Source organism: Corvus brachyrhynchos, unplaced genomic scaffold (genome assembly GCF_000691975.1).
Source record: "Corvus brachyrhynchos isolate BGI_N302 unplaced genomic scaffold, ASM69197v1 scaffold200, whole genome shotgun sequence".
Classification (NCBI taxonomy): Eukaryota; Metazoa; Chordata; class Aves; order Passeriformes; family Corvidae; genus Corvus; species Corvus brachyrhynchos.
Genome location: NW_008236184.1, coordinates 6,478,929 through 6,489,581, shown reverse-complemented (window position 1 = coordinate 6,489,581; position 10,653 = coordinate 6,478,929). Strand labels below are relative to the sequence as shown.

Sequence of the window (10,653 nt, the reverse complement as noted above, 5' to 3'; positions counted from 1 at the left end):
CTCCTGCCTTCCCCCTCACGGAACGCAGCTCCGAGCCGTGAAGGCGGGGAGCGGGGCGCCCTCAGTGAAAGCGCGTAAAACAGTGCACAGACCATGGGCTCGACTCTGCCTCCCCCCCACCTCAGCCTTTTAATCCAGACAGCATCTTTAATTTAAACAGAAATTAATCTCCGGCCCAAATAGGCCGGGATTTGGCTCACCTGCGGCGCCCGTCGCCTGGACCCGGAGGAAGTGCCGGCTGTCTGGAAAACAAGAGATGAGAAAATCGAGGGATTTTCTGCAGGCTTGATGTAACCCGCAGCAGGCTGTTGCATCAAAGGCTAGAAAAAGAACCCGAGACAAAAATAATCTTTTAAGAGCGTGCAGCTAAGATTAGTGCAGCGTGTCAAGATGTTGCTGAGCGCAACAGAACGAGTCCTCTTGCCTGTACCAACACAGAAATAAATACTACTTTTCTGGCACCTTGTCTACTGCAACCCTGAGTCTCCAAATTTTATACCGAAGTACTGTTTAGGGATAGGCTCCAACCATACAATTTTGAGTTTGAATTCAGGCTTACCTCAGTTTTGGATGTTTGGCTGGAGGATTTAGATGTGGCTTGTTATAAAAGCCATAAAATTCATATGAAGTTCTGAATTTGTAAATACTGTGGATTTATAAAAACTGAACTGTAAATAGATTATGTTCAAAGCTACTCTCTTGGTTTACCTCATCCCTCTGAAAATCTGACCAAATAGGAGAATATAAAACCAAAAAAGTATAAAATAACGCTGTTTGTCCCCACATGCCTTTATTATTTAGATTGCTTACAGCAGAAATGCTGCTCCTCGTGCCCTCATATAGGAAAAGTGGTGGCTGACACAAGCTGGTGTCTACCTGGACAGGAGCACTCATATGCAAGCCTGGACATGCAGGCACAGCTCTGCACTGCCAGGGTTGATATTTGGAAGCTGAGTCTGTCTCGTTTTTTTTCTCAACAGGCAGCAAACCAAGTAAGGAATGTGTCAGGGAGTAAAAGAATATTGCTCATTCCTTGTGTTTCCACCTGAAATGCATTTCTAGCCACACCCATAAAGAACGTGGTTCTCCCGACAGTACACAGTGGGGTAAGTGAGAGACCAAGAACCCAGAATCTCACTAGTCACTGCAGCAAGATGCTCTGTGTCCTGTAGCATGTCCTTAAATTATTTTGTGTGCTGGTAGAAACTTTTCTAAATCAATTTCCGATATATTTTAATCTTGGAAATGCTTTTCAAATAAATAGCAATAATGAAGTCCATCTTCTGGCTAGTGTTAGTAATTTTTGATATGCAAACTGTTCTGTGTTCTCTGCCCTTGCTCATTTTTCATGTAGGCATAAATTTCATGTAGGCTTCAGCGTTAACATCCAAGATTAATGGGTCTGTTCCTGTTTCTAAGAGTATTGTTACAGCTGCCTGTATACCGAGCAAAATCCCTGCACTGATGTATGAATAGCTCTCTTTGCAGGGTTTAAGTTCATAGCCATTAAAATATTCTAGACTATTTCTAAAGGAAACTCATTTTAGAGAAACAAATACTCTGGCATTTTTCATACTTTTCAGCTCTTTTATAAGTAAAACTTTGTGTAGATGTCTTTGTTTTGCTGTCAATTTGTTTCCCTCCACCATTTCTGTCCTTCTAGGACTATCTGCATTTAATTACATATTGTGTCAATGTCAACAAATTGCGGTCAGGGACAGGGATCTCTCTCTGCAAGGCTTGATGCAAACACCAAAGTAGTTTCTGCCCAATCCTGCCATCACAGCTAACAGTGCTTATCTCTGTCCTGTCTTTCTTGTTCCTACATCTCCCCCCCTTCCCACCCTGTTCCATCAAGCCTCTGCTGCTTTCTCTCCCTGACCTACCTGCTGCTCATGCTCTTGGCTGTGGCATACTTTCTTCCCCACCAGCGCATTTAATTGCAATGTTCCATTTCATTATTAGCTTGTCACCACTTTTATCAAGTCACCTTTCCTAACAAATCTCGCCACGAAGCTTTCCTGCATAGCTTGTCATCAATTTTCCACTTTAAGACTCTTCTAAAGCCACCTGTGAAAGGGCCTATGAAAAATTGTGACTATAGTGCTGTATTTATTTGTGAATAAAGAGCAGCATCAGTGAATAGTGCTACTGTACAGTCAGAGACAGATTTACTGTGTGCCCAGCTCCTGCCAGGCTCATTGCACAGAGATGTGTCTATGTGTCAGTCAGACAAAGCCTTTCCCTTCCCAGGGATTTTCGGGATCTCTGAGCAAGGAGCTCTACTTGCACATGAAGACCCCAGCCCAAGATCATTAAGTCACTGAAGTTTACTTATTAATTCCAGTTGGTGTTGGATCAGATTCTTGTTGTGCATAGTAAGCTAATTACACAAATTAACAATTGCATGTAGTGCAGTGGGCAGGCACCAAGCACGCTTAATGTGGGATTCTGCTGCCTCTCAAGTGCAGGGCGGAGCCCTGGCAGCCAGATTTAGCCTCCCCTGGAGTGCAGCCAGAGAGACACGCAGGCTTTCTATGGACCAGCAACCACAGAATGATTTTTTTCCATGTTACAACCCCAAATTTCTAGCTTGTGGCACTGAAGTAATTTTCAAAGTCTGGTTTAGCTTATTTTAAGTGCATTTTACACATGGGTAAACTCAAGCAAGGCAGAAGACAAGTGGCAGATGGTCAGTGACAGAGCCAGGAATAAAATGGAGAACTTTGCTGTCCCAGGACATGATTTTAAGAGACTTTGTCCCAGGATTGTGAGCTTTGACGATTTATAATTCATGGGGCTTCAGCAGTGCTTTAAAAAAAAAAAAAAAAGGCAGCTATCACTATTCCCAGTTTTTCCTGGCAGAGACTGGCTTCCATAGGCAAAACAATTTTAGTTCAGTTTCTTAAGTGTGCAGTTTGGGACTTAATCTGTTCGGTTTCTCACCAGTTTTATGCCTTTTGAACTCACTTGGCTGTGCTGTGTGCGCTGCTCGTCTACCTCTACGAGGGGAAGGATGAGCCTCCAAGAGAACCCAACAGAATACCTTTCAAATAGACCTATCTGTAACCTTGGTAAAAATAACTATGAAGATAATGGATAATTATAAACTCCATAACTGGCAAAACAAGACTCTGCATTTCAGAAGATGAATTGCCTTACCCTGTCCAGTAACCCACTTTACGGTGCAGTAATGGATCTGCATCCAGAGGGTTATGCAGTGAAATGGAGCCTTTGGCAAGCTGGAATCACACTGGAAACGAAGTAACATCTTCATGGACTTTTTCATATATGCATATTTGAAAATCTGGAACTTATCCCTTTTGACATAAAGAGACTGTCCCTGCTTGGAAGGATTAAATTCTAGGAGAGATTTTGAAATAAATAAAGTATTTAAATATTATGGTGCAGCAGTACAACAGTGCGGTCAACTCTTCCTTTTACTGATTCAAATATAGTATTTCTGAAAAGCTTTTACACTCCAGGGAAACTACTGACTATAAATTATAAAAGGAAATAGAATAGCATATATATATTAAAAACAAAAAAAGAAAATATTTTTTAGCCCCTTCTCTAGGTAAAGTAATTAAAAGCAGCTAAAAAATATGGGGAAATGAAGCAAATACGAGCCCTGATCCACAGGCCACTGAACTCAGCAGAAGCACTGGAGTCATGTGTGTCGTGAATTACAATTCACAAATGCAAATAAAGAATGTTACTGTATATGTGTAAGGATAAAGTCTAATTGTCTAATTGCAGTATCTAGGCATTCCACTTGGATAAAATGAGCAGATTTTTTCTCCAGCAGGTAGAGTTTCTCATCAAGCATGTATTGCCAATATTTATGGGAGAGTTTCTGGTCCCAAAAGCACAGAAATGCTGGGAAACAAAAAGGAAAGAGAATGTACCCAAGGAGGAGATCCAGCTGCTTCCAAGTCATTTTCATAAATAAAAATCTGGTGCAAACTTATTACAATTTCCCTTTCCAGTGCTGATTTGCTTCCTCAAGATTTCAGAGTGTGCATCTAAGGACTTAGGCTTCACGTTTTAAAGTTTCCCTCAGCAACTGCTAAAATTATTCACAAGGCACTGCAGCATGGCAGCAGCTATCAGCTTTCGAATGGTAAGAGACTCAGGGGATGGCCTTTGGTGCTAGGGAGAAAGAAAACAGTTAAGTTGTGCTTGGCTGTGTTGCTGCGGGTCGGTGTGTCAAGCAATGATGCCATCCATACCTCTTCTGTCATTAGTCAGCAATCAGCGTGTACAGTTTGGACAAATATTTGCAGCTCATTTTGTGAGCATGGGACAGCAGAAGTGTTGCTTGAGGATGACTCAAATCCTAATGCATCTACCAAAGCCAGCTGGCTGTCTGTGCCAACACTAACCTGGTTTAAGTATTGCTGTCATCAGTAAAGCCAGATAACAAAAGCTTCTCTTTGTGGAGTAATATCAGGAAGGAAATTGTGCATGCAGATTCGCCAGCAAAAATAACAGTCTGGGGCTGTAAATGTACACACTGATACTGCTGGTTTGTTGCTATTTTCAGCAGCTCCTGTTCCCTCAGGGGTGAGAGAAGGACTTAACTGCTATCCCTGCTGTTCATGGATCAGCCTTAAATGTTCCATGTGGATGCCTGCTCTTTGGCCCATCTGGGGGTGATTTCTGCAAACAGCGGTTTTCCTCTGAATCAGTATCCAATTCATCACCAGAGCCACACCACGTGATACTGTGGGTATCTCCTCTCGCATCAGGTAAAAAACAACTTTCCTTCACTAGAGATCTCTAGTGAAGTGTTCCTTATTATTTGCACTTTTATTCATCTTTGAATCATGCCCAGGCTTTGCAATTGTATTCCACATATCTAAACCTTCACCACCATTTTACCTGAGTGGGATACTTCAGACTCTAAACTCTTGTGTAGTCCTACTGTTTAAGGTTTTTGTATTTTGTTCTAGAGATTGCTTATATCATGGTGGGTGAAGTATATCTATCACTTAACCACTTCTCAGGAGTACTATTAGGCTTAATTAATGTTTGTAGAACACTACTGAGATTCTCAAGAGTAGCAGCTAGAGAAGTGCAAAGGATTATAATTAATTTAAAACTAATTTTTGAGTAAATGGCTAACAACACTTAAGCTGAGATTCTCCAAGTAAAACTCATTTATTTGATTCTTAGACAAAAACTTTCTGAAGTCTGGGTTCCATTTACTACTACCACTGTAGGATACACTTTGATTTTTACTGTCCTTCTATATCCTTTGATATATCGAGGCACACAATACACCTTGTTTTAGTTCAGGAAATACTGCCCAACATATGTAAGTCAAGTTAAAATAAAACTAACAAAGTAACTAAATTAATAAACTGAAAGACAATCCCCAGCACCATTTGCCTTTATATAATAGGTGTTTGAACCATAAAGCCTGTAATTAATATTATGGAATAATTTCCATATTTATTTATAAGGCATCTCATTTACATAAATAGTCATTATCTGGAAATAAAACCAGATTATTAAAATTCCGAAAACTGATAGAGATCAGTCAAGATGTACCAAAGAGATTTGCTAGACTATGTTTGAAACTCTTCTGAGACAAAATCTCTTCTCCCAAACAAGCTTAAACAGGACTCTGCTGTGGAAATCCAAGCAGTGCTTCATGCACATTACATCATCAAACAGAACGGTTATTTTGTACGGTGAGAAAACGTTGGGTCACTCTTCTCACTAACTGTCATGGAGAGTTTCCAAGGAAATGCATCTGACACATCTGCACTGAAAATCTGACCCAGATTGTAGCTGAAGTTCTCCTAACACAGATTTCTGCTTTTCCGAGATTCTACAGCATGTCAAAATACTTTTCAAAATACTAATTTCTTTCAAAGTACTTTCAATGCTTACAGTATCTTCAATACTTTCAAAGTCTTGCATCTAGTCAGAGAACACTTCATGCAGACAAAAAGAGAAGAAATTGTGTTTCTATTTGCAAGCTGTATTCATCACTCCTCAGTTATTTGCTAGAAAGTTACAGGTATTTAAAATTATGTTCTTGTCACAAAGAATGCATCTCTGGCCCTGCTGTCAGTGCTTTTGCCTTTCAAGATCCAGGGTGCTCACTATTCAATTTTTTTCTAGATAGAAATAAACTCACCATTTTTTTTAAAAAGCTGCAACTACAGAACATACTTTTTAAAATTTTCAATTGCCCTGAAAAGTCAGACCTGAGTCTGCCCTTTTTCAGTGTGAGATACATCTTTGAAGTGTAAGTGTAAGTCCAGAGTAAGGCAGCACACCACGACCTACCCTGTTTGGATTATTTCCTTACTAATTCCTAGAGAATGGAAGTTGGCTTGAGTACTGAGTCATGAGGATTTGATCTCAATACAGATATTTTTAGTATCTGTTATTTTATCTTTGGTACTTTTAAAATCTGTATCACTGCTCAACTCCTCTCCTAATTATCTGAAATTCCTTTCTTCTGTAACTGCTCTGGAATGTGCCCTTCTATTATTACAAATACTGGCTCTATTAGATTGAGTCCTAACTGCTCATCCATCGATTTGGTTAGGTAAGAGTGCCCTTGTTTAAAGCCTGAGCGAGCAACTGCTGAGAAACCAGCAAAACAGCAACAACATTAAATCTCATGGTGAGTCACTGGGAATGTAGGTCAGCCCAGGCTCTGCCCTTTGCTGAGCTCTCAGAGGGTTGGCTCCAGGTTACCTGAAGGAGCCCCAACTCCAACAGACCCCCCCCAAATTGTGTTTGTGTTCCTTTGCCATACAGCACTGACACTTCCATGGGGGAGTTTACACGAGATGAACACTTTCTTAGCAACTGATCCACAACCAAGAGCTGAGAAAGGATATAAGAGAAAACACAAACCAAATCACCTTGAGAGTAAAAGACAAAACCTGTTTGTTTAACCCAATTTGTGTCAAATAATATTATAGATCCACTCAATCTCAGCCACTTGAGGCTCAAAATCAATGTGCTAAGAGCAGAAGGGGGATAGTGATGTATCTGCTGATTTGTACCTGGGGGAGATCCTCTCTTTCAACAGTCAGCGGCTCCTCATAATGAGGTAGGCAGAGGGAAGTTGTGAATTGATTATTAATTAAACTGCTTGATCACCTCCTTGGAAAATGTATGACCAAATGTTGATGCACAGAAAGTAATTTATGTAACCAAGCTAGAATTTGACTTATAATACAGTACAAAACTACCTTAATAAATGGCAATTTTAAAAAATCACAGACTGACTCTTGATACAAAAAAAAGAGAGTACTTCCAGTATAAATAATGAGATGGGAGGAAATGTCCTTGGCAAGTCAATTTGTTCCATGCTGCTGATGGTTCCTGTTAGTGACAAGGATTTTTTTCAAGAACGAAACAATGGAAAACAGATGCAAAAGCGTTTACCAGAAGGCCAGGCAATGGCAGCTTTTCCAAAATGTCAAGTGTGCAGAGTAGAGTCAATTTAAAAGAGAATTAATTATTTAAACTGAATTAATGTGACTACAATGAAGCCCTGTTAAACCATCTCATCCATCCTGCTTCCAACTGTGCTACCGTGTACAGTTGAAGTCTAAATACTGTGACCTCAATTTTCAAACTCTTCAGACAAAAGCTCTCCTACCCAGTCACAGTACCAGTACATTGTTTTTTAATATATTTACTGCATCTCTTCCAGGAACTCACCAACAGAATTGTGCTCACCTTCTCTACATTCCCAGCTCATACAAATTTGATCTCTGGGTCCCCTTTTCCCCTCTTTTCCTCTTTCATCTTTGTACTTCTTATGGTGTTTTCCCAGATGCTTCGGGCAGTTTCTATTGCCGCATTCTTCAGATCATCCTCTGCCTGCAAGTCTGCCCTTTGCATGAAGTCCTCATATCTTAATTTCAACAACTTTTCTCTTTTGTTTCATGCATTGCTTTGTTGTTCCTTGCCTTTGGGGACAGGAAGGTGACTGAATTTTAGGCCTCCAGCTTTCGTATGGGAGCTCATATTCTCAAAAGAAAGTCCACACCTACTTCCCCTGGAACCAACTGTCCCAAAGGGCTTCAGTTCCTCCTGGGCCATGCGTCATGATGTTGCAATGCAGAGAATATCACCCCTAGAAGGAATACTCTGTGCCCATTGTTTGCATTTCCAGGTTAACATGGATTTGCAATGGTATTGACAATTTAAAAGTGCAATAATGGTTACCTAGTGCTCTTTTTCCTGGATAGTGTTACATGAAATGTGGCAAACACCAACAGAGCCACTGTTCCTCTGAAACCTTTTGTTTCCCATGGGAATATCTATAACCATGTCTACCAGTGATAAGTCAAAGCTGTAACTTTTGGTTCCCAGTTTCAACATGGGCAAAGGAACCTTTCCAAATCCATCCTTTTCTGCTACCCTTAAAGCAAAACATCTGGGCTAGAATTTACATAAAGTAAATTCCTTTATTTCTTCTATTTCATGGAGGAAAAGAACTTCCATCTATTAAGCAATGAACTTAGTTGCCCTGCATCTCAACTGTATTGGAAATGCATAATAATATAAATGCATCAGTGTAAAAATCAGTCTCATTAAGCTATCTCAAAGCTCTAGAATAGATGGAGCTCTGCTTTAACACTTGCCTATAGTCATTCATATTAAAGTTTTAATTTACAGGAGCTCATAATGAATAAAAACAGGAATTAAAACAGCTGAGGTGCAAGAAAAAAGGATTCGTGGCAGTGATATTTAAATTGACAGTTAAAAACTCTTCTTGAGCATTTTCAAGGCCTTGGAGAAATACAGTTGGTTGCAGATACTATTCTTTATTTCATGGTGTACTAGAAACAATGTATAAAACATGAGCACACTGAGGCCAAACAAACATCTTCACTGCAGAAGTGTATTTCTTAAGTTATTTTATACACTGTCATTTTCTTGTCATGCGAGGGGAACATCTAATGTACATATGGAAAATTTTGACCGAGTTCTTGGAAACCATAATATTTTCTTGATCATTCATACCCAAATACATAAAGAACTCTTCAGCGTATCACTATTGCACAGCTTGTATGAGATCTCCATAGCTACCCTTGGCACAACAAGCACAAAACCCAAGTGCCTTTGCAAGGCTGATAAGCAGACAGGAAGCAAGTGAACATCTGCTACAGTTTTAGATGGTTTTGCCTTCAGCAACCGCTGAAAAATGTCAGGCTCTGCATTCCACGTCCTGCTTGCTTGGCCTTTGACACCACCAGCTGTTGGACAGGAGATGTAAAATGTTGTACCTACAGAAAGGGAGGTGCATTATTTTCTAAAGGACCATTGGGATATTTAATGGGGTTTTGTTTTCCCATTCTCTGATGACTGGAAGCACTGGATAGCAGAATCTGGATATGGAGTTACTTCCTGAAAGTCAACCACTTCCTATTTAACAATTTTTTTTTCTGATGCTCTGTTTTCCTTTCCAAACCTGCTTTGTTTTGTTTTGTTCTGTTTTAAACACCAAAAACAATTGCACCATATACTGAATAGTAATTATATTAATCATAATCATTGTAAGGAAGCCATGTGCTTCCCTGGAACAGGGCTGGGGCTTCCAGCCCAGGCAATCTGTCTTCTTGGACCATAACAGCATTTCTATAGCATGGACAGCCAAGTTATACAAAATAAATATCAAATGATTTAGAGCAAACCCTTTCTTTGTTTAAAGAAAGAGCTGTTGAACATGTTTTATAAAGGAGCTCAGCCAAATAGTGCAGATTCTCTGCTTGCGTGTGTGGAGAAAATATCTGCTCCAGATAGCTCAGCAGTTCTCCACCACCACAGTATTTTCATTTGCATGGAAAACTACTAACAGAGAACAACTGACAGCAGCATATTTTTAGGGTATTGAGGCCCATGCATCTTTATGTACTTCCTCTGAGATTGTAATTTTGTCTAGGAGATTGCAACAGTTGTGATGAAATAGGATTTAGCCATGTGTGGTAGGTCCTATGGCTCTGACCCAATGAGATGAAAAGGAGGTTCAGAGTAACAAGAAAGAGGAAGACACTACTCCAGAGTTATATAAGTGTAACTGAGAGGAGAATTTTGCCCAGAAATTCTATGTTCTATGCTTTGGAGTTGTATACTTTTTTTAATGTATTCTATTCTTAAACTGCAGTGGATGCTGTTTTGCCAGAGAAGAAATTAAACACAAAGATGACTTCAAATATTTGGAGGAGTCATGTTGACACTCAAAATATAGAAGCATCAAGTAACTGTCCTAGTGAGATCATAAAAGCAGAGACACAGTGATCAAAGAATCAAATACAGGACTCTTACTCCATTCCTAATACAAGTTATTTCTCTTTTTAGGACCAGGAGCCTACCTGGCACAGAGATGTTCCCATAGTCTACTGTGGGATATGCCCAGCCCCTGCCCTGGAGGGATCTCTGCTGAGATAAGAGATTTTGCAATCGCCCAGCAGGACTCCCTGGAAAGGCAACCTCTTCTATGGTCACGTCGAGAAAAGACAGACCCACAATCCCTTAGGAGACCCTATGCAGATCCTTTGTAACCCATTGGCCTTCACCCATCCCCTGTATCCCTATAAAAGCTAGGCCTCTGCCCCTGTGACAGAGAGCTCTCGTCCCTGGCTTTCCCCTTCGCCGGAGGGCACCACC

At 40.3% G+C, this 10,653-nt stretch overlaps 1 protein-coding gene and 1 long non-coding RNA gene across 6 annotated transcripts in view; one reads left to right on the top strand and one right to left on the bottom strand.

Annotated features, from left to right (window-relative positions):
• Window positions 1–275, bottom strand: part of DENND4A (DENN domain containing 4A) — a 49,047-nt gene extending 48,772 nt beyond the window's left edge. For 4 of the 5 annotated variants that reach the window (XM_017736246.1, XM_017736252.1, XM_017736236.1 and 1 more), the window contains exon 1: window positions 201–275. The gene's annotated coding sequence lies outside the window, so the exon portion shown is untranslated. The remainder of the gene's footprint in view (window positions 1–200) is intronic. The other variant, XM_017736261.1, reaches the window with a different exon arrangement.
• Window positions 1–10,456, top strand: part of LOC108447140 — an 11,830-nt gene extending 1,374 nt beyond the window's left edge. The window contains exons 2-4 of the long non-coding RNA XR_001862540.1: window positions 981–1,106; window positions 4,547–4,751; window positions 10,345–10,456. This is a non-coding gene — a long non-coding RNA (uncharacterized LOC108447140). The remainder of the gene's footprint in view (window positions 1–980; window positions 1,107–4,546; window positions 4,752–10,344) is intronic.
• The last annotated feature ends 197 nt before the right edge of the window (window positions 10,457–10,653 follow it).